This window comes from Candoia aspera, chromosome 1, assembly GCF_035149785.1.
Source record: "Candoia aspera isolate rCanAsp1 chromosome 1, rCanAsp1.hap2, whole genome shotgun sequence".
Taxonomy (NCBI): Eukaryota; Metazoa; Chordata; class Lepidosauria; order Squamata; family Boidae; genus Candoia; species Candoia aspera.
The window spans coordinates 292444693-292465504 of record NC_086153.1 but is presented as its reverse complement, the minus strand read 5'-3'; the positions used below and the strand labels follow the sequence as shown (position 1 = coordinate 292465504).

Here is a 20812-nt window from a genome sequence, read left to right as displayed (position 1 = left end):
CTCCTGTCCATCCACCAATTCCCTGCTTTTAAGTAATTTCTGTTGGACTGATTTAAAAAGAAAACAAAACATTGACCTTTTAGCCACACAAGGAAAAGGTTCACTGTTTCACTAGTCCATCAGCCCAGGATGAAATGATTGTGGAGGGTTTAGGCATGCAACCATAACACAAACTAAGCAACTGTAGCAGAGACACCACCTACTGTACGATGAACTGAATGAAGACAGACAGACCTTCCAATGCTGTTTGGGCCATCAGAGCTTGGAAAATAGAACATTTGGTGTGAAGCAAGAAAAAGCAGGGAGATGTTGCCTCCACAATGGGCTAGGGACAGATTGAGGATGATACATCTTCGTATCCTCCAGAATTGGTAAGTGGGTTGTCCTAACTCAAGTTTCTGAATGTGTAATTAGCCACTACCCTACATAAATTCTCTACGTCCACAAGATTGGAGAAGCAACTTGGCTAATGGAAGAAGACTTTATCTTACTCAGGAGCCTCCAATGTGGTGCCATTGTTACCTTTGTACCAAATAACACATCCTTCTGTAACAAGGGATTTTTTCTTAGAAACATTTAGCTGTATGATGCAATATAATTGGCTCCAAGGCATTTTGAAAACAGTTAAGTACCCATGACAGCTATTTTGTGACTACTTACTCCTAAAATAGGTTACCTGAAAGTGATATCAGCATCTTCAGACTAGGAATCAACTACTAGTAACAAGCTATATTTCAAAATTGCTTCCATTTTTAGTTTCTTCCAAATGTCTTCTGTTCTCCCCAGTTATTCATCCCCACTAAGGTCCTTTATTTATTTGCTGTACAACTGTAAATCAAAAGGACAAAGATTTTATTTTATTTATTTATTCATTTTAATGTTTCTAATGTGCTTATTTTGATAATAATGTCAAAATAAGAGGAACAAAGTATTGTGGCAATGAATGAGGTAACGAGGAAAGGTAATAATTCTGGAGCATTAACTCTTTGAAAACAGCAATATATTTTTTCTAAATCTTCAAACACAATTATACTGACCATTCTGCTGATTTAGCGGGAAACACAAGGTAGTGCCCACCTCCTGGAGATTGTGCATGTGACAGAAGTATCACAAACTTCATGTTTCTCCAAAACTGACACACTACTGTCAGTTTTCCAGAATATCATGTTAGAGCCAGTTAAGAGAAGTTTCCTTGCACCTCAAAGTAGCTGAGATAAAATTCGTGATTCCAATGAAAGAAATAGTTCAGCAATGAATGAATATTACCATTCAATTTCAGAATGGTAAGAGTTTCCAAGAGAAGTGAAGGGGAAAGAAAGGTTTAGTCACAATTGACAGAGATGTTACATGCACATGGAAACAGATGCAGAGGGGTTTTTTCAAAAAGTGCAACCAAACTGCAAAGGCAAATGGGCAGTTTTGTAAAATAATATTTGTGCATTTAAAAAACTCAAGGAATATAAAAACTGTATTTAAAATGTAATTGATAGTAATATCAAACTATGGATACCCTGGGCCTCTGAAAATTTCATTTTCTCCTGTTCCAAAAACACTCCTTGCAGATGCCACTATTTCTCTACACAAATTGTTCTCTAATATTTAAAGATAAAATAAATGGTTTTAGAGCATGTGACATTGCCAATATTGTGAGAAAGTGTTGCCTGAACATTTCCAGAATGGCATTTTTAACCAGTTAGGACAGAGCTACTTGAAGCATTTAACTAGTTTTTCTGGTCTTGGATGATGGGGAAAGGTTAAGAAACACACAATATGACAAAAACACCCAGAGACAAAACTACTATGCTTAAAAAGAGAGAAATCTTGTATCGAATTTATGATTATATGAGAAATCAGCCATTTATTGACTTCAACAGCACTTGGCTTTCCAAAGATAATTTTAGAAGGAAATCTCTCCTTACGTTGAATGGCAAGCCAAACAACAGCCATGACCAATCCCTTATCCCTTTGCATTTTTCCTTTCAACATTTAAAGCTCTCCAATCAACAAAGCAACTCATTCAGTCTTGGTAGAATAAGTACTGGGAAGTACCTGGATGGCAGATCATAAAAAGTTAAGCAGTGTGTAACCTCATAGTTTATTTTTATTCTGTTATTCTTTAGTTTATGCTCTGCCTTTCTATTTACAGCAACATTCAAAACAGCTTACACCTAATATTTCGATAGAAGACAATCAAGAAACCCCAAAGAAGTTGAACAAATATCCTGGAGGAAGGCAAAGGCAAACTACTTCAGTGTTCTGCCAAGGAAAATGCATGGACACATTCATGAAGTTACAACTAACTTGACCTGAAGGCAACTTTAATTTAATCAAATTCTGTATCATCATCATCAACAATAACAGCAGCAACAACAACATCAAAAAGGCCTATCATAGAGGGTTATATTCTGTGCTTCTCAAAACAAGAGAGGAACTCTGCTTTCAGGAAGAAAAAGTTTAATTGTCTGTTCCAGTTGCCTGATCTCTTTAGTTCTGTTGGTTCTGGTCTATCAGAAGCAGGAAAGGACAAATTAGACTAGAGGTTTTTAAAAAGGAAAGTATAATTTGGGCATATCCTGGGGGTAATGGTGCAATTTGTAATTATCTGTTTGTGAGTCAAGGATCCAGTTTGGGACTGCCACTACCAAGATGCTTGTATAAAACAACAGAGTCTGGGTTTTTTCATAGGGGTAATGACATTATCTGAAACCAGGAAAAGGGGCAATTGGGTCAACCAGTTTAAGGACCACTGAATTAGACTGTATTTCCTGCGTCCAATTCTAGGCATCACAATTTTAAAAAAATTGAAGCTGGAACAGGTGCACAGAAGGAGAAGGATAACTGAGACTGAAACTAAGTCCAAAAAGAAACTGATGTAACTGGGTATGTTTAGCCTAGATAAGAGATTATCTGAGGAAGTGATTTAAGTATCTGGAGGGCTGTCACAAAGGAAAAGTCATCTCCAAGTGTAGAACACAGAATGGTCATAATTGACAGGAAGGCAGATTCTGACTGAATGTTAGGATAGAGTACCTACTGGAACCAATTCGCAAGGGAGGGAGGTAAGCTACTCTTCCCTAGATGTGTTCCCTGAATGTGTTCAAATAGCGTTACCAGACAACCAGCAAAAGGAGGATATGTCCTCCTTTTTATCTTCATGTCTTCCATCTGCCAGGCATAGCCTTAAAATCAAATATTGTCCAGCTTTCTGAGTGTCTTTTTTAGGGGGGGAACTATTTTCACAACAGTAGTCACACAAACTTTCATGTATTGTGATCACTGTTGATCCTATGTTATTGCTAGGGACAAATAGCTGAAAATAAAGATTTGGTGGAAAAATATTGTGACTGAAAAACCAGTCTTTCTGATCCTGGAACAAGTAAATTCATTTTTTTGCAGTTTTTTGCTGTAATTTTCATTGTGGAGGCCAAGAAAGTTAAACAGTGTGTCCTCCTTTTCCCCCATTTGTCCTCCTTTCCATTTGTTTGTGTCCTCCTTTGCCTGTTCAGATATCTGGTAACCCTAGGCTGAACAGGTATCTGTTGGGGATGCTCTATACTCTTGCACTTTGTGAGAGGTTGGACTTAAGTGATCTTAATGACTTCTTCCAACTTTACTCTTCTAGTCTGCAGATGGTGAAAGGTCCCCTGCGCAAGCACTGAGTCATGTCTGACCCTTTGGGGGGACGCTGCTTTTGCGACATTTTCTTGGCAGACTATAGCGGGGTGGTTTGCCATTGCCTTCCCCAGTTGTCACTTTCCCCAGCAAGCTGGGTACGCATTTTACCAACCTGGGAAGGATGGAAGGCTGAGTCGACCTGAGCCACCTACCCGAGAATCGAACTCAGGTCGTGGGGAGAGTTTTCAGTTGCAATGCTGCCACCTACCACTCTGTGCCACACAAGGCTCTGCAGATAGCTTACACTATAATACAAATTTTAACGCTATCAGTTATTGCAAACTTGGTTTCCTCTATTTGCCAGCAATATGTCACTGTTCCTCTTTCATCCCTCTCTAATTCATTCCAGTCTGAAAATAAACTCTGTAAAGCCTGAAAGCGATTTACTTTATAACTATTGCTCAATTGTGTTGTTTTCATGTCCCTTCCATTTTTCTCTAAAGAATTAATTAATTAGTTAATTAATTAATTAATTAATGTTTCTTGCCAGGAAAAAAGGCAGTTTTTATTTTTAGGTGCTATTTTTAAGGCTATTTTTATTTTTTATTATTGTGAAGTTATCTGGATCAAGTTAGATTTTGTGACTCACTAGGAAGTAGATAAGGTCCTCTGAGCTGTATGTTTGGTCATTATCTGTTAGACCCAGTGTAGAGAGAAGAGGGAATGGCATTGAGGGAGAAAAGAAATAGCCTCTACCAAGACAACAGCCAGATAAAAGAGAACGGAGTCTCGGACAGGCATATAACCTGAGTAAACATCCCAGACAAGACCCTCCCTAGTTTTCACAAAGATAAAGGAGAGGGGGAGCACATTCAGACTTGCAAGATTCTGTTACTATAGCTCTGTAATAATAGTATTGGTCTACATGACATGGGATTCCTAGTCATGACTGGCCTCTCCTGGATTGTCAAGGAGGCTTGAGAGGTGACCTATGGGTGGGTCCATGCAATGGTATCAGCCTCTTTGAAGGAGAGGGTGGTCCCACCAGCCTTGAAGGAGGTGGTTGTGTGCCCCCTTCTGAAGAGGCATCACTGGACCCCACCACTGAGGACAGTTACTACTCAGTATTCAACCTTCCCTTTGTGGGAAAGGTTGTTGAGAAGGTGGTTGGACAGCAGTTGCAGAGGATTGTGGAGGAAATGGATTACCTGGACCTGTTGCAATTGGGTTTCAGTTCAGGGTATTGAACAGTGATAGCATTAGTCATGCTTGTCAGTGACCTTTGCAGAACCAGAATGTGCCCATCCCATCTCAACAGTTTTCAATACCATCAACCATGGTATCCTTCTGGACTGGCTGCGTGGCTGGGAATCCAGGGGCCCTGGGGTGCAGTAGTTTGCCTCCTTCCTCAATGGTCAGTCATAGTCTGTGTTGACAGGAGCAGGGAGATTGCGTCCATGGCCCTTCATGTTTGGGATGCCTCAGGGTTTGGCACCCTCACTCCTCCTGTTTAGCATCTAAATGAAACTGCTGGTTAAGGTTATCCATCAGTATGGGATTCGGTATCATCAGTATGAGGATGGTACTGTGCAGATGAAGCTGTCAATGTACCAGCTGTCTATGTACTAGCTTCCAGTGTCTAGAAGCTGTTTGGGTCTGGATGGGGAAGAACAGATGTCAGCTCGATCTTGACAAAACTGAGTTCCTGTGGCTGTTTGGGCCCCCTGGACTGGGGATGTTTTCACCTTTGGTCTTGGATGGGGGTGCTATTCCCCATTTGAGTCTAGTGCACAACTTGGGGGCCTTCCTGGACTTGCAGTTACTACTTGAAGAGTAAGTGGCAGCTGTGGCCAGGAGGGCCTTTGCAGAGGTTCACCTTGTACACCAGTTGCACCCCTTCCTCAACCAGGAGGCCCTGCAGGCAGTCAGTCATGCCCTAGTCACCTCTCAATTAGACTATTGCAATGTGTTCTATTTGGGGATTCCCTTAAAGACCATCTGGAAGATAGTCAGCTTCCAGGTGCAATTCAAGGTACTAGTCCTCATCCTATAAAGCCCTTTATGGCATGGAGCCTGGCTATTTGAGGGGTTCCCTGTCTCCAGTTGTTTCTGCCCCACTGCTCCCACTCTCCAAGTGTTCTGGAAGTCCTTTAAGACCTGGCTGTGTTCCCAGGCCTGAGAGTAGGGTATTTGTGGAGCCCCTGTTCAGTCTTTTTAATTTTACTGTTGTTGTTTTGTCCATTGCTTATGTTTTTAACTGTGCTTTTAAATTAAGCGTTTGAAATATTATACTGGACATCACCCAGTCTTTTCAGGGTCAGGGAGCCTTAAAAACCAAATAAATAAGTAATATTCTCTTGATCAGGAGAATGTATCCAGCTGTTCAGAGTAAGCTGGCAAACTTCCCACATTCCTGCAGACTGTTGAATATCTGGGTAACTGCAGCAGCTGCCTGTTGGAGCATTAATAAAACACTGGGGGATTATTCAGAGTACTACACATGAAAATTGGAAACACAAATTAGGGGCCAAGTCAGTGGTAGCTATCTTCATTAATCTATATGAACCTTACACTAAGTACGTAGGGGTAATTCTTACATTTCAGGAACTATAACTCCCAGAACAGGAAGTTGCTCAAGGTATTTTGGCTACACTGCATCCTGAAATGATTTATGGGTTGGAACATCACAAACCTCTTTTCTTCTCTTGTCTTTTCACAGTTGCTCAGTGGGTGTAACAAAAAGTGCCCATTACTGCTCATGCGGCTGCATTTTGTACCAGCTGTAGCTTCAGGATGATCTTCAAGGGCAACTCCATATAAAGTGCATTGCAATAGTCTTGCATCAACTATTAAAGAAAGGAGTTGAACATTCATATACTTAATGAATTAATCCAATAAATCACAAAACAATTGTAAGCATATTTCCTAAGCCAATCCATTCAGGAGACAGACAGTAATATTGGTGCAACTGAGAAATAAAAATTAAAATATATATATATTGTATTGTAGCTGAACACATTTTGGACAATTCCTTTAACAAGGGTATTTTGCTTATCGGCTAAACCATGTCCCTTGGTTATATTGAAGAAACAAGTCTCAGCAATCTCTAGTAGATGGCTAGAGAATTTTACTTGGACAAGTAAGTCTGCTTTTATAGACTAGAGGTAGGCTTAGAACTATCATATCTGGACTGCAAAAATCTGAGCAACCACTAGATGGCAGCAAAGATTCTGTACATTTAGTGCTGCCATCTAGCAGTCACCTGTATTTCTGCAGCTCAACAGTAGTAGCCCAAGGGTAGGCAAACTACAGCCTTCCGCATATTGCTGGACTATGGTTTCCATCCTTTCACCATTGGTTGTATTGATCGGAATTCATTGGAACTGGGGTTCAGTTCATCCACATTTGGATGGGCCACACATTGTCCATCCTTATTATTGAGAAAAGAATGGCACTGGATTACTCTAAGCTATGGCCTCATGAAGGTTAAGTGATTCCTGATCAAGGACAATAGTCTCCTTGCATGTATAATAAGCTGTTCTTAGTAGGGAAAAGCTTGCTTATCACAAGAACCGTCATCTGAAGGAAAAGTACAAAAGTTGCTAGCATTTCTTGAAAAAGTTGGTTACCAGAGTTCAGCATCGGATAAGGATAGTGAGACACAAATAGCTTTAGCTCAAGAAGCTGGAGCATGACATTTTGGATGGGTAGATCTATTACTTTCAAATGAATTCCTTTGGGACCAGAAAGGAGGAGGATCTATCTATCCATCCTGGATGGAGCAGAATATCAAGACATTCACAGATGGGTATAAAAGACTTGAGTTAAAAGCTGTATGACACGTGAATTTAATTTTAGACATTAATACCTTAATAACATACCAACCAATTCTATGATTTATAACACATTATTAGAACTCCTGCACAGACATATTTAAGTCTGCTTGTTCCTATATTTAAGGCATTTTAGATTATGTCTGTTTATTAACGTGTTTGGAAGCAAAACCCAAATTTCACTTATTGCAGCAAACTTTACTGGCCTTGTAAAATATATTTTGCTGTAAATTACTGGCACTGTTTCTGTTGATAGTCATCATAATCAAACATTTGTAAGCAGACTGTCTCTTCAATCTGTTCAGTTGATGCACTTTACCTGATCTTTCATTAAAGTAATCAAAACACTTGCTGTGCTGCATCTAATGAATGTTGCATGTATGATTAAGTACTTTCATTCATATTGCAAGTTTGATTTAATGTAAACTGCCTTTCAGACAGCCATTAGCGTAGCTCCTGTGTGAATTCGATTAATTGGCTGAATTCTTCCAGATGTCCATTAAGTATTACAGGAATTTCTATGTGAAAACAGCAGGGACTGTCTAGCAAAGAACTAAACAATGATATGTTATATTACTGCCATGACTTACAAAAACCAAGATTCATTTTCATTAATAAAACATCTGTACTGCACAGCTATGCATCAAGATACATTTATTTTATGTTATGCTTCTTATGATGACCATAAATGGTTTGTTAAATAGGTGCCCAATATGCTCTACAACATTGCACACCAACCAAAAGGCATTTAAATAGTACCGGAAGGGAAATAGATGTGTTCATACTTAAGATAAGAATACTGCGGGAAAGATAGTTGCTTCCACAAAAATATTTGCACAAGGCTAATATGGTTTATATAAGCTTATCCAATTGCTCAGACATCCGCCCAGAGTCCCCTTTTCGGGAGAGATGGGCAGTGACAGAAATTTGAAAAATAAATAAATAAATAAATCATCCATCTTTCTATTTAAACTTTAAGTAGGCCGTGAGAGAGCCTCGTGTGGGGCAAACTGAACCCTGGTAAGACCGAGTGGCTGTGGGTTAATGGTTCTTCTATATCCAGGACATTAACATCTCTGGTTCTGGATGGGGTTGCACTGCCCCAGACAGACCCGGTGAGTAACTTGGGGGTCCTCCTGGACTCACGGCTCCTGCTCAAAGAGCAGGTGGCAGCCGTGGCCAGGAGAGCCTTTGTGCAGCTACATGCTGTGCACCAGTTACACCCTTTCCTGGATTGGGAGGCCCTTCGAACAGTCACTCACACCCTTATCTCTCATATAGACTATTGCAATGCACTCTACATGGGGCTACCCTTGAAAAGTATCTGGAAGCTCCAGCTGGCCCAGAATGCAGCCACGCGAGCTGTCTTTGGTGCCCCCAGAAGGGCACATGTAACACCGCTGCTGCGCGAGCTGCATTGGGTACCAGTCTGCTTCCGGGTCCAATTCAAGGTGTTGGTTATTACCTTTAAAGCCCTACATGGCATGGGGCCAGGTTACCTGAGGGACCGCCTCTTCCCCATTACATCAGCCTGTCCCACCCGATCATGCAGAGAGGGCATGCTGCGGACCCTGTCTCTAAGACAACTTCATTTGGCAGGGTCCAGGAAGCGGGCCTTCTCTGCAGTGGTGCCCGTCCTATGGAACATGCTGCCCCGGGAGGTGAGATTGGCCCCATCGCTCCTGGCCTTTCAGAGGAGTCTGAAGACCTGGTTCTGCCGCCTCGCTTGGGGCAAAGAGGGGAATAGATCTACATGGGGATGGCTGCTATAGACCACTCCTCCCACACTTGGACTGCTTTAGATTCTTTTGCCACTTGGACTTTTTCTTTTTTATTCTTATTTATATTATTTATTATTGTAATTTTATATTGTGGATTTTATTATTGTTGTTTTAACTGATTACTGTAAACTGCCCAGAGTCCCCCGACGGGAGGAGATGGGTAGGGACAAATTAATTAAATAAATAAATAAAGTGGTAGGCAGCAGTATTGCAACTGAAACTCTTCCCACGACCCGAATTCGATCCCAGCGGAAGCTGGATTCTCGGGTAGGTGGCTCAGGTCGACTCAGCCTTCCATCCTTCCCAGGTTGGTAAAATGAGTACCCAGCTTGCTGGTGAAGGTGACGACTGGGGAAGGCAATGGCAAACCACCCCGCTATAGTCTGCCAAGAAAACGTCGTGAAAGTGGCATCCCTCCAAAGGGTCAGATATGACTTGGTGCTTGCACAGGGGACCTTTCACAGGCCATTCTCAGCCCTTCTATCCATCAGCAAGAACTAGGGAGGCTGCAACAGCAGTCTTAGTATGTGTCATAATATATACTTATATTTGACTTTATACACAGACACACACACAAACACACACTTATTTGTCAACTTTACATGGCCACCCATCTCACACAAGGTGACTCTGGGAGGCATACAATAAAACAAACTATTAAAACAGAATATAAAAAACAGTTAAAACAATTAAATAATTGATATAAAAACAAGATTGTGAGAGGGTTAATTAAGATGTTACGTACATGGTGCAACCAACATGTGGGCTTTCTGCTGTCAGGGTATCCCCAGGCCTGATGAAAAAGACGTGTGTGTGCCTGTTTGTGTATAGTGAACTGGGGGGCAAATTGGGCAATTGCTTAGGCCCCACAGTTTAATGAGCTTCAACATTTAACAACAATATGGGTTTCAATTATCCCTAACAAAAAGCATTTAGGTCTTATTTCTTACCATTGGTTGTGTGCTGTTAAAGATTTTTTTCACTTCTGAAACAAAAGAAAAAGTACCTTAGTATAGTTAAACTGAAGCTCCACAGAAGCGTTTTTCTCTTGTAGACATCAAGAGGAAACATGTTCCCGTAGCTACATGTTTATAGACAGTCATGGGGATTAACTAATTACTTTTCAGATGTCTTTGACAATGTTTACCTTTAGCTAATCAACATTCTCAAAATTTAACTTTTTAGAAAAGAAGTAAAGTCCATTAAAGCCCATGAAGACATTCTAAAACTAAAAGAGGCAGATTTTGGTACTTCAGTTGTTTCCTAGTACATGGCCACATAGCAGATTTACAATTATTTGTTTGCAAAAATAGCAGGGAAGACAAGATTTAGGAGGGAGGGAACTGCAAGTTTTAGTTTGATTTCCCAGAATTTTTCTTGACTGTTGCACTTGTGCATCTTCCTATGAGATAGGTGTGTTGACCTGAGAACTTCAAGGCCCAGAGTCCCTTAGTTAATGCTGTTTTTTTTCTATTCTTTGGACAATTCAACAAGGTAACTTGCTGGTTGCAGGAGAGGGAACAAATTCAAGTAAGAAAATACAGCGATCCAGACTTGGAACCATTGCTGCTGCTGCAAAAATAGACCTTTAAACTTGTAAATGGAAGCTTTAAGAAATTTATGACCAGTAAGATTTTGTGATTAAAATGGTTAAAGAATAATAAACAGCTCTAGATTATTACTAAGGTTCTTAGGAAGAACCTAAGAACAGCCCTCACACCTATCTAGACTAGCACCCTACAATACTTCTCTGTTGGGATGTGGTGATGGTCACCAGCTTGGATGGCTTTGAATTCATGGTCAATCAATGGCTCTGAGTCTGGATGGCTGTATGCCAAGTTCCTGTTGCAGGACAGCAAGAAAGTCCATCTGCTTCATTTGTGGGCTTCCCAGAAAGGCATCTTGAGGGCTGTTATGTGAAACAGGATGCTAGATTAGATGGGCCTTGGGCCTGGTCCAACAGGGCTGTTTTTATGTTCTTAAATCCCCCATATGAAGGCATAGTTTTTGGATCAGCTAGGGGTTTGGTCACAGGAACAAAGAACATGTCTTGCCTGATCTTTGCTCTTATATACTCTTATGACCTTGCTCATAGTAAAGGGGCAATAGAGCCTATACTTATATATGTTGTTGCCAGATATAAGGTTTTATTTTGAAAGTTCAAACATGGAGTAACATGGCACTATTGAGACAGGAAGGAAAAGAAGAGATTCCTTCCTCTTGAGAACATATGCCTGTGAGTTTCTCCTGTGCTGGTAGTGTTGGTAGTTGCTAGGCTGTAAAAATGCTTAAAATGTTGCAATTTTACTATTCTGGCAGATGCATTGCACCCTGACCTGTAGATTAATCAAGCTAAACATGTTGAGGTAAGTCATGCTCTAGAACAGTGTTTCTTAAAATATAGTCCTAGGACCCCTGGGGTCCCCCAACACCCTCTCAGGGGTCCACAAAATCAAAATAATTTGCCAGCCTATGTTGAAAAATAATACAATAGTTAAATCCCATCAAACAATTGTGAGAAGCAGTAGCGGCAGTGAATGCATCGATTTTAAGTTTTAATATGGTAAATATTGATAAATATATCTCCCACAAACAAAAGCTGCTTTGGGATCCTCCATAATTTTTAAAAAGTGGCAAGGAGTCCTGAGAGAAAAAAGTTTAAGGAACACTGCTCCAGAAGAATACATTCCACTGAGGTAGTGTTTTGCAAGTTTTGCAAGTCAGCTACATGAGGAATAAAACTGTCCCAAAATGAATAGATCTGAACATGGCTGTTTTTTTTTTAACCACAGATGCCAAACCATTTATGCTCCTGACCTGTTATTTTCAGGTTTTGCTTAGTGTGGTCTCATTGACAACGTCCTAAATGGATATTTTAGTATTAAGAGGCAACAATTAATGTATCTTTTGAGTCTGGTGGTGTTCAAAAAAATAGCCCCCAAGTGCCAGCGAAGATAGAGATTGCTTCACATGAGAGAAAAATTACAACACTACTTAATGTTGAACTGCTTTAATGTACTAATACTTCTGAAAATCCCGACTGGGTCATATGATTAATCAATATTTATTGGTTAACTGGCTATCACCAATTCACCATATAGCCTATCATGATATCATGCAATACATTCAAAAAAATTTTTTTTCCAGTTCCCACTAGAGCAACTCACGTGGAGATAACTGCATGTTATTTTTGTTCATGATCTGTATTCAAGGCCTGACGGTGTAACCTTCAGATGCTTTAGAAATGAACTAAAATGAATGTATTATGATATACTTATCCAGACACTGACAGCAGTGAGCCTTCAAATCCTAGGCCTTCAGACAAGGCAGAATAAAGTGAGCCAAGCGAGATAACATTGAAAAGTCAGAAAAAATAGGAATAAGGAATCAAAAAGGTTCAGGTGGCATGATTTGTACATTGAAAAGAAAGGTCAGCCTTCCGGGCAATCTGTAGGTTGATGTCTAGGGTGGCCATATGTAGGCAGCAAAAATCTAGATGACAAGCAGGTGGTGGCAGAGAGAGACAGAAAGCTCTCCCTGAAATGCTCTTCCAAACGTTTGCAGCTCAGAATGGATAACTCTACAGGGTTCAGAATAATGAAGACAAAGACTTACAAACAAGCAAAGTAAACATGGTTTGTTTGGACAATTGGTTAGTGTCTACAGTATCAGATGAAATCCCAAATGGGAATTACAGTAGCTGAATAGGACAATTTCGCTTACGTATTTCCAGGAGTTCATAGTGTAATGTGTGTGTTCTCTCTCTGTGAGCGCTTTGTGGAGTGGATCTGTGCTTTTCGTTTGTTCAGCTGTGGGCATTTGTCGCTTTACCCGTGTTATACTTTTTAATGACTTTTTGATGTTTGTATTTTGCCTCTGTTTGTGGGGGACAGTTACAGGGTAGAGGGAAAGTTCATTTTCCCTGTGTGTTTATGGGAGGGATTATTGGGGGAGTTGTGAGGAGGCAACTGTGGGTTTTCTGAAGGGAGCATTAGCCTTTCCTGAGCTTAGCTATTTTCCCTTTTGTGAAATGGGAATTCTGTTGTGTTTTGTAGAAACAAACATGTGATTTGGCATTTAGAGGTCAGATCCCTATCACTTCCTTCTGTCCAGGGAGGAGTTGGATATGAACAGAAAAGTGTTGTCATGGTGACTGAAGAATAAAAAGAGCCTGAAGAACGGGAACTTTTTCAGCAGCTCTTACCTTCTTCTGTGGGCTGGCAAGAAGCCTGGGATGAAATTAGGAATAAACCAGTATTCCAGCCATTAAAGATAACCCATTGTTTAAACCAAGCAGAATTTTTAAGTCAGTTCTGAACTGTGGTTTCATAATATGGTTGTCGTGTCCGACTCTAGGGGGCGGTGCTCATCTCCGTTTCAAAGCCGAAGAGCCGACATTTGTCCGTAGACACTTCCGTGGTCATGTGGCCGGCATGACTAAACAGAATGCCGTTACCTGCCCGCCGAAGCAGTACCTATTAATCTACTCACATTTGCATGTTTTCGAATTGCTGGGTTGGCAGGAGCTGGGACTAGCAACGGGAGCTCACCCCGTCACACGGATTCGAACTGCCAACCTTCCCATCAGCAAGCTCAGCAGCTCAGCGGTTTAACCCGCAGCGCCACCGCGTCCCTCAAACTTTCCCTAGGTATCATATAATCATAAATTTGGAAGGGGCCTCGGAGGTCTTCTAGTCCACCACCCTGCCCAGGGCAGGAACCCTCATACCATCCCAGACAAAGGCTGTCCAATCTTTTGTTGAAAACTTCCACTGATGGAGCACCCACAACTCCAGGAAGCAGACTGTTCCACTGCTTAACAGCTCGCACAGGCAGAAAATTCCTTATTTTAACTTTGGATCTCTCATTGTACAGATTCCACCTGCTGGAGCTTATCTAATCCCCAGGCATTACAGAGGATATGAATTCACACCCTTTCCCCTGTGACATCTCTTCATGTATTTGAAGATGGCTACCATGACTCCCTTTACCCTTCTCTTCCTTAGGCTAAACATACCAACTTCCTTTAATCGCACTTTGTATGAGTCCTGTTCAGACTATGAGATGGCCAGGCAGAATTACTATTAAATTCTTTATTTACAATAACTATTTACAACAGCAAAAAGTCCTTGTAATAGATTAGGCAATGCATTCAATCAGGTCCACCCAGGCAGTAAAGGACACCCAGGCCAGGCAGCAGGTTCAGATTGTGGCAAAAACAGCAAGGCAGAACTCAGCTAATTCTCTTACTGAAGCTGCAAGACTCAGTGGAGTTAGAGTGCATGGCAAAGAAGAGGCTTGAGGCACAAGTCTGTGAACGGGCACACAGGTTGGACCAGACTGGAATGCAGAGGCTAGACAAGGCTGGACTAGAGCATCTAGGCAAGGCTCGGATCTGGAGACAAGGCTGGACTGGACTGGAGTGTCTAGGCAAGGCTCGGATCTGGAGGCAAGGCTGGACTGGACTGGAGTGTCTAGGCAAGGCTCGGATCTGGAGGCAAGGCTTGACTTGGCAAGAACATCATGACAAGGCTTGAAACTGAAGGCAAGACCGAATTGTGCTGGAGCAACGAGGTGAGGCTTGGAACTGGATGCAAGGCTGTGCTCAGCAGGGACGGCAAGGAGATGCTTGACTGGAGTGGTGTGTGCAGGAAGCAGGTCCATGACGACAGAGGGGGCTGGCTGTGGTTCCACGCTGGCTACAGGCAAGGCTTCCGATTGAGGTAAGGACTCTTCTGCAGAGGCTGTGAGCTTGAAGGATCAGTTGTCTCCGACAGCCTGCTCTTGGTGTGCCTGCCTTTTAAAACGATCCTTTCCACGCCTTTTCTCACCTGCAGCCAATTGTGGAAGAGGGGGCTGCCTTTTGATTTGCACGCTTTTCTGCTCATCTCTCTTGAGTGCTGACTGGAGGATTTAAATCTCCCTCCAAAGTTTGTCCAGTCAGCGTCTCTAGTTTCTCCCGCTCTGCTGAGTCACTTCTGGTTTTTATTTCTCCAAATCCTTCCTGATAAGTTTCAATTTCCCCTTCTGACTCAAGATAAGTTTCATTTTCAGAGTCAGAAGCAGACTCAAACCTCACAGTATGATTTAGCCTCCAAGCCCCTAATGATCTTCGTTGTTCGTATCTGCACTCTTTCCAGTTCTTCACTATCCTTTTTGTATTTTGGTGATCAGAATTGAATACAGTATCCCAAGTGTGGTCTGATCACTGCAGCATAGAGAGGTACCATCCCCTCCCGTGATCTTGACACTGTACCTCGATTGATACAACTGTTCTGGCTTTCTTGGCAGCTGTGGCACATTGCTGGTTCATGATTAATCTGTGGTTTACCAAGACACCCAGATCCTTCTCGCAAGCACTACCGCTAAGCCAGAGACCGCCTATATTGTACCTGTGCATCTGGTTTTTCTGCCTAAGTGCAGAATATTACATTTATGAACATTCAACATTTTATTGGATAGGGCCCAATGTTCAAGTCTATCAAGATACTTTTGAAACTTGAGCCTGTCTGTAATGACAGAACGCTTGAGCATTCACTCAGTGACAGTCTAGAGGCCTTGGCTCATTTAACTGTTTAATGAAGCGTAGCGTTTGATGCAAGGTAAAAGCTGTGAATGGCATTTCCCGTGGTTCTGCAGTTTAAAATCACAAAAAATTCTAATTCCCCCCCCCCTTACTATCCTCAAAGGCATGCACCTCCCCATGCCAGCAGATGACTTGTCCAATGTAAGCGTGCGCAGGCTGTGGTTACCTTGCCTTCGACATGTGCTCTATCATCTCTTCCATAGCAGACATTCTTGCTTCTGAACCTCAGGCTTTCTGGGGTGTAGCCCCCTTCTCACTCACAGACCCCTGGGAGCTGGGACTCAGGACCCTCACCTGGGCCTCAATGGGATGGGGAATCCCCACTTCTCCCCCACCCTTGGCCATTGCAACTGGTCCCAATTACGGGCATGGCCCTTTGTCTCTGGTGTCTGGGGTTCATGGACCAGATCCAGGGTGAGCGCAGTCTCTAGTTCGGTGGCATAATCTGTCATAGCCTCCGTGCTCTCCTTAACCACATCACTCCCGGCATCTTCTATCAGCTCCTCCATCTCTTCTACTGCTTTGGCATAAAGGATGGTTTTGTCAGTGTCTTCTGAGGGTGAGGACTCCTTGGTCCTTGGTCTCTGTTTTTTGGACATTTTCCTCAACTCTCAACTGAGTATTAAATCACCAGGTAGAGTCTCTAGGTGAAGGATTCGCAACTTTATGTAATGACCAGAATGCTTGAGCATTCACTCAATGACAGTCCAGAGGCCTTGGCTCATTTAACTATTTAATGAAGATGGATGCAAGTCCAATAAACATGTTCTGGGAACATTTGATCGGGGAGTCTGACACTGTCTTCTGTTAGCAATCCTCCCACCTTTGTAACATCCACAAATGTTATGAACATCCCTTCTATTCCCTCATCTAAGTCATTTATGAAGATGTTGAAGAGTACTGGTTCCAGGACATTCTCTTCTATTAGAACCCTGAAATACTCCACTGCATACTTCCTTCCATGTGGACATAGACCAAGTAATGCCTATGCATTGGCTACAGTTGTTCAGCCAAGTATGAATCCATCTAGTAGTGGAACCATCCATCCCACATTGTTCTAATTTATCAAGAAGTTTATCATCTAATTTATCAAATGCCTTGCTGAAGTCTAAGTACACTACATCCACAGCATTCCCTCAATCCACTAATCTAGTCACATTGTCAAAGAAAGCAATAAGATTTATCTGGCATGGCCTCTCTTTAAGAAATTTGTGTTGGCTTCTGGTGTTCACCCTGTTCATTTCTAAGTGTTTGCAAACCCACTGCTTGATTATCTTTTCTAGGACTTTCCCAGGTATTGATGTCAAGCTGATAAGTCTGCAGTTTCCTAGATCACTTTATCCCCTTTTTAAAATATTGGAACAATGTTGGCTCTTCTCCAGTCTTCTGGCACTTCCTCTGCTCCAGGATTTCTCAAAAATTTCAGTCAGTGGCTCTGAAATGGCATCCACCAGTTCCTTTAATATCCTGTGATGTAATCCATCTGGTCCAGGAGACTTGAATTCATTTAGAGCATGTAGGTGTTCTCTCTCCAACTCCTTACCTATTTTGATCCGAATTTCTCTTCTGTTCCCTACAGTACTGCTTCCGACAAGTTGAACTGCTGTTCCTTTTGTGAAAAGACAGGTAGAATGTAGGAATTAAACAATTCAGCTTTCTCCTTGTTGCCTGTCACCATCTTGCCATCCTCTCCAAGTAGTGGATCAACCGTTTCCTTGACTTTCCTCTTGTCCGGTCATACTGAAAGGACCCTTTTTGTTGTTTTTGGCAATTATAGCAAGCCTTAGCTCATGCTGAGACTTAGCCTTACCCTTCTTAGACTTACCCTTCTTTTCAGATTCAGGCTATTTCCTGATATTCTGCTTTTGTTATGTGCCCCTTTCCATTTTTTAAACTTGTCCTTTTTCTTAGTTTATCAGAGAGATCTTGTGCAACCACATCAGTCTTGTCAGGTGTCATGCTTTTTTCTCCCTCTCTTTGATATTGATTGTGTTTGGGCCTTAATTATCTCATTTTTCAGAATTTCCCAAGTCTCCTGAACTGTTTTTCCCATCAGAATTTTCATCCATGGACCTTACTACTTTTTCTCTTAGCTTGTTGAATATGTTGCAAACTGTACTCTCCTCTGACTGTGAAGTTTAACTATGTAATTTATTTTTGCTTCTTTTTCTTTGCTTTTCTGCTTCCCCATTTTTGTTTTGTTCACACTGGTCATACATAGCCATGATGTACCAATACTATGAGATATACTGATTAGTAATGTTCAATGTTATTTCCATTGAGTTATGATAACAACCTCTCTTTAAAAAATTAAACAACTGTGAACAAGGAAGTAGGACTAATAATGTGAAAGGGATTTTGAGCCATTATGATAAATATTCCCAAATCTATCAAATGAACACATTATAAGTTGTACATAGTTAAAATCTATGCAGATATTAACTGAAAACAGAAATGACATGGTTGTCCTAATACACACTTCCATTTGAAATTATGTATTTTAGTGGCTATATTCCATTTTTAAAGTAGTAGGTTCAAAACAAATGTTAGTTCTGAGAATGTATTTTTATGTGAAAAGAAAACATCAATTCAAAAAAATGTACAATATACTTCATATCAAGCTATCATGAACTGTCACATTCACTTAAATGAAAAATATTTTTTTTTAGATTTCTTTGAGGTTTTTTTAACATAAAAATGCCTGCAATGAATTTTTAAAAATAAGTCAAACCAGGCAAGGTATGCCACTGGTAATTTGTAATTTATAACAGTTTTCACTTTCACTGAAAGCAAAGGTAGATAAATCACAACTTCTTTTGAAGCCTGAGGTACTGAAAAATTAAATCAGCAGGCCTTGTTATTGATGTTTTTTCTAGCTCAAATGTTTTGAAATCCCTGCCTTTCATATGTCCCTGAGAAATAAAGAGAATTGTGTGATGAATCATTTGAGCTATTAATGCCTTTAACAGATTAATATCCAACACTTTCTTTCTTTCTTATATTGGTCACTATTTGTCCTCTAAACAACCTTTTCCAGAGACCGATTTTAGGGCCCATCTCACATTTTGTAAGCCTCTGTGGTGATTCCTCTTCATGCAGAACAGTGATGTGGGGGGACTCACACGAGGAGACAAAGTAATTAAATGATGAATGAAAATTAACTCCAACAAGTGCTATGCCATGACTTCTGTAAGTTTCAGGCAACTTCAGCCTTCTTACCTCTGTTGTTTAAAAGACTATGACAAAAAGGTACGAGAGATTCCTTCACTGATCCACTGTAAAGGAACCCATTCTCTCATTATACTAATTTCCTTCCCCTTCTCCTACTCATGTCCATTCAAGCTATCCCAGGAGCTTTGAGTTAAGTGAAAATGTTTCTTTTCTTCACATCCTCTGCCATATGTGGAAAACTTGGGCAAGGACCAGGTTTACTTATTATTTATTAATTTTTGTAGACCACCGTGACTTAGAAGGACTCTTAGTGGTTAACAAAAAAAAAGTTAAGATATCCAAAGTAAATTAAAACAATAATTGAAACATCCATGATAAAATCATATCTCAAACATAACAATAAATGCAGGAGCAAAACTCAGTATATCCTAAATTATTCCCAACTCTCCAAAACAGCTCTGTTTTGACTGATTTCTAGAAAGATAAAATAGAGGGGGCTAATCTAACTTCTGGGAAGAAGACTGTTCTACAAGACTGGGGCCATCAGCAAAAAAACATGTTTCCAGGCCTCAGACCACCTCATTCCATGAAAGCAGGAAACCATATGAAGCTTCTTCCAGAACTCATATATCAGGCAGGTTGATTTCAGTAGGAAAAGACAGTCCTTGAAGATACCTAGGTAACAATCCATATTAGGGTTTTATAGATTATAGGTTATAGCACCTTGAATTGCATCCAAAAACCTATTGGTCAATGTAGGACTTGTAATAGTGATTTGTCATTTGTGGGCTCATACCTGCCCACAAATGAGCCTATGTGTTCTGTACCAACTGCTGTTTCCAAGTGGTCTTCAAAGACAGCCCATATAAAGTACATTGCAGCAATCCAGGCATATTGTGATAAGGCATGAATTATCACTGTAAGGTCATTCTACTTCAGTTAGGGCTACAACAGTCACATCAGCCAAAGCAAGACAAATGACCTCCTGGGCATAGTCTCCACTTGCCCATCCAGCAGTAGCCCTGAGCCCAGAAGAACCCCCTGCTCCTTCAGGGCTCCAGAATCAACACTGGGGCTGGAAAAGAACTTCTATGGAGAAACAGTACCGCCATCAAGTTAGGGTTTCACTTCAGCCTGTTTCATCAGTCCAGACCTCAACAGCCACCCCAAACTGGGCAGAGACTTTCATAGCAATATCAGATCAGCCTGGGGTAGAGAGATACAGAATCAGCATATTGGTGATACCTTACCTCAACCAACAGATTACCTCTCCCAGATATTTCATGTAAATATTGAAGGGAAGTGGGGAGAGGACAAAACCCTGCAGGCCCCACATGAGGAAATTCTCTCCAGGTTGACTGCTCATCTCCCACAACACCATCTGGAACTGCTTCCTCAGAAAGGAATGGGACCACTGCAAAATAGTGCTTCCAATCCTCTGTTTCCACAGGCAGTCCAGAGGAATATCATGGTCAATGATACTGAATGCCACCAAGTGATCTATTGGGATCAGGAGAGGTGCATCAGTCTGATCTTGGGTGTGACATAGATCATTGACCAGAGCAACAAATGCTGTTTTCATTCCACACCTGGGCCTGAATTCTAACTGAAAAGGATTCACATATTTTATTCTAGGCAGCTCAAAAAAGTCATACAGGAAACTTTAAAAAACTGCCAGTGTTATGATTTTCCCAAGAGCCCCAGGAAGTGTAAAAAGGATAGCAATGAGGTCAGTTTAATTGGGCCTTGCTGAGCTCTGTGCCTTTGCATTTATCCAGATACTTATGCCATCTGCTGTGGGGGAGGGGAAACTAGGTTGAATGATG

At 41.2% G+C, this 20812-nt stretch overlaps 1 pseudogene; it reads right to left on the bottom strand.

Annotated features, from left to right (window-relative positions):
* Positions 1-5998: 5998 nt before the first annotated feature.
* LOC134487210 (uncharacterized) overlaps positions 5999-20812 on the bottom strand; it is a 50700-nt pseudogene continuing 35886 nt past the window's right edge.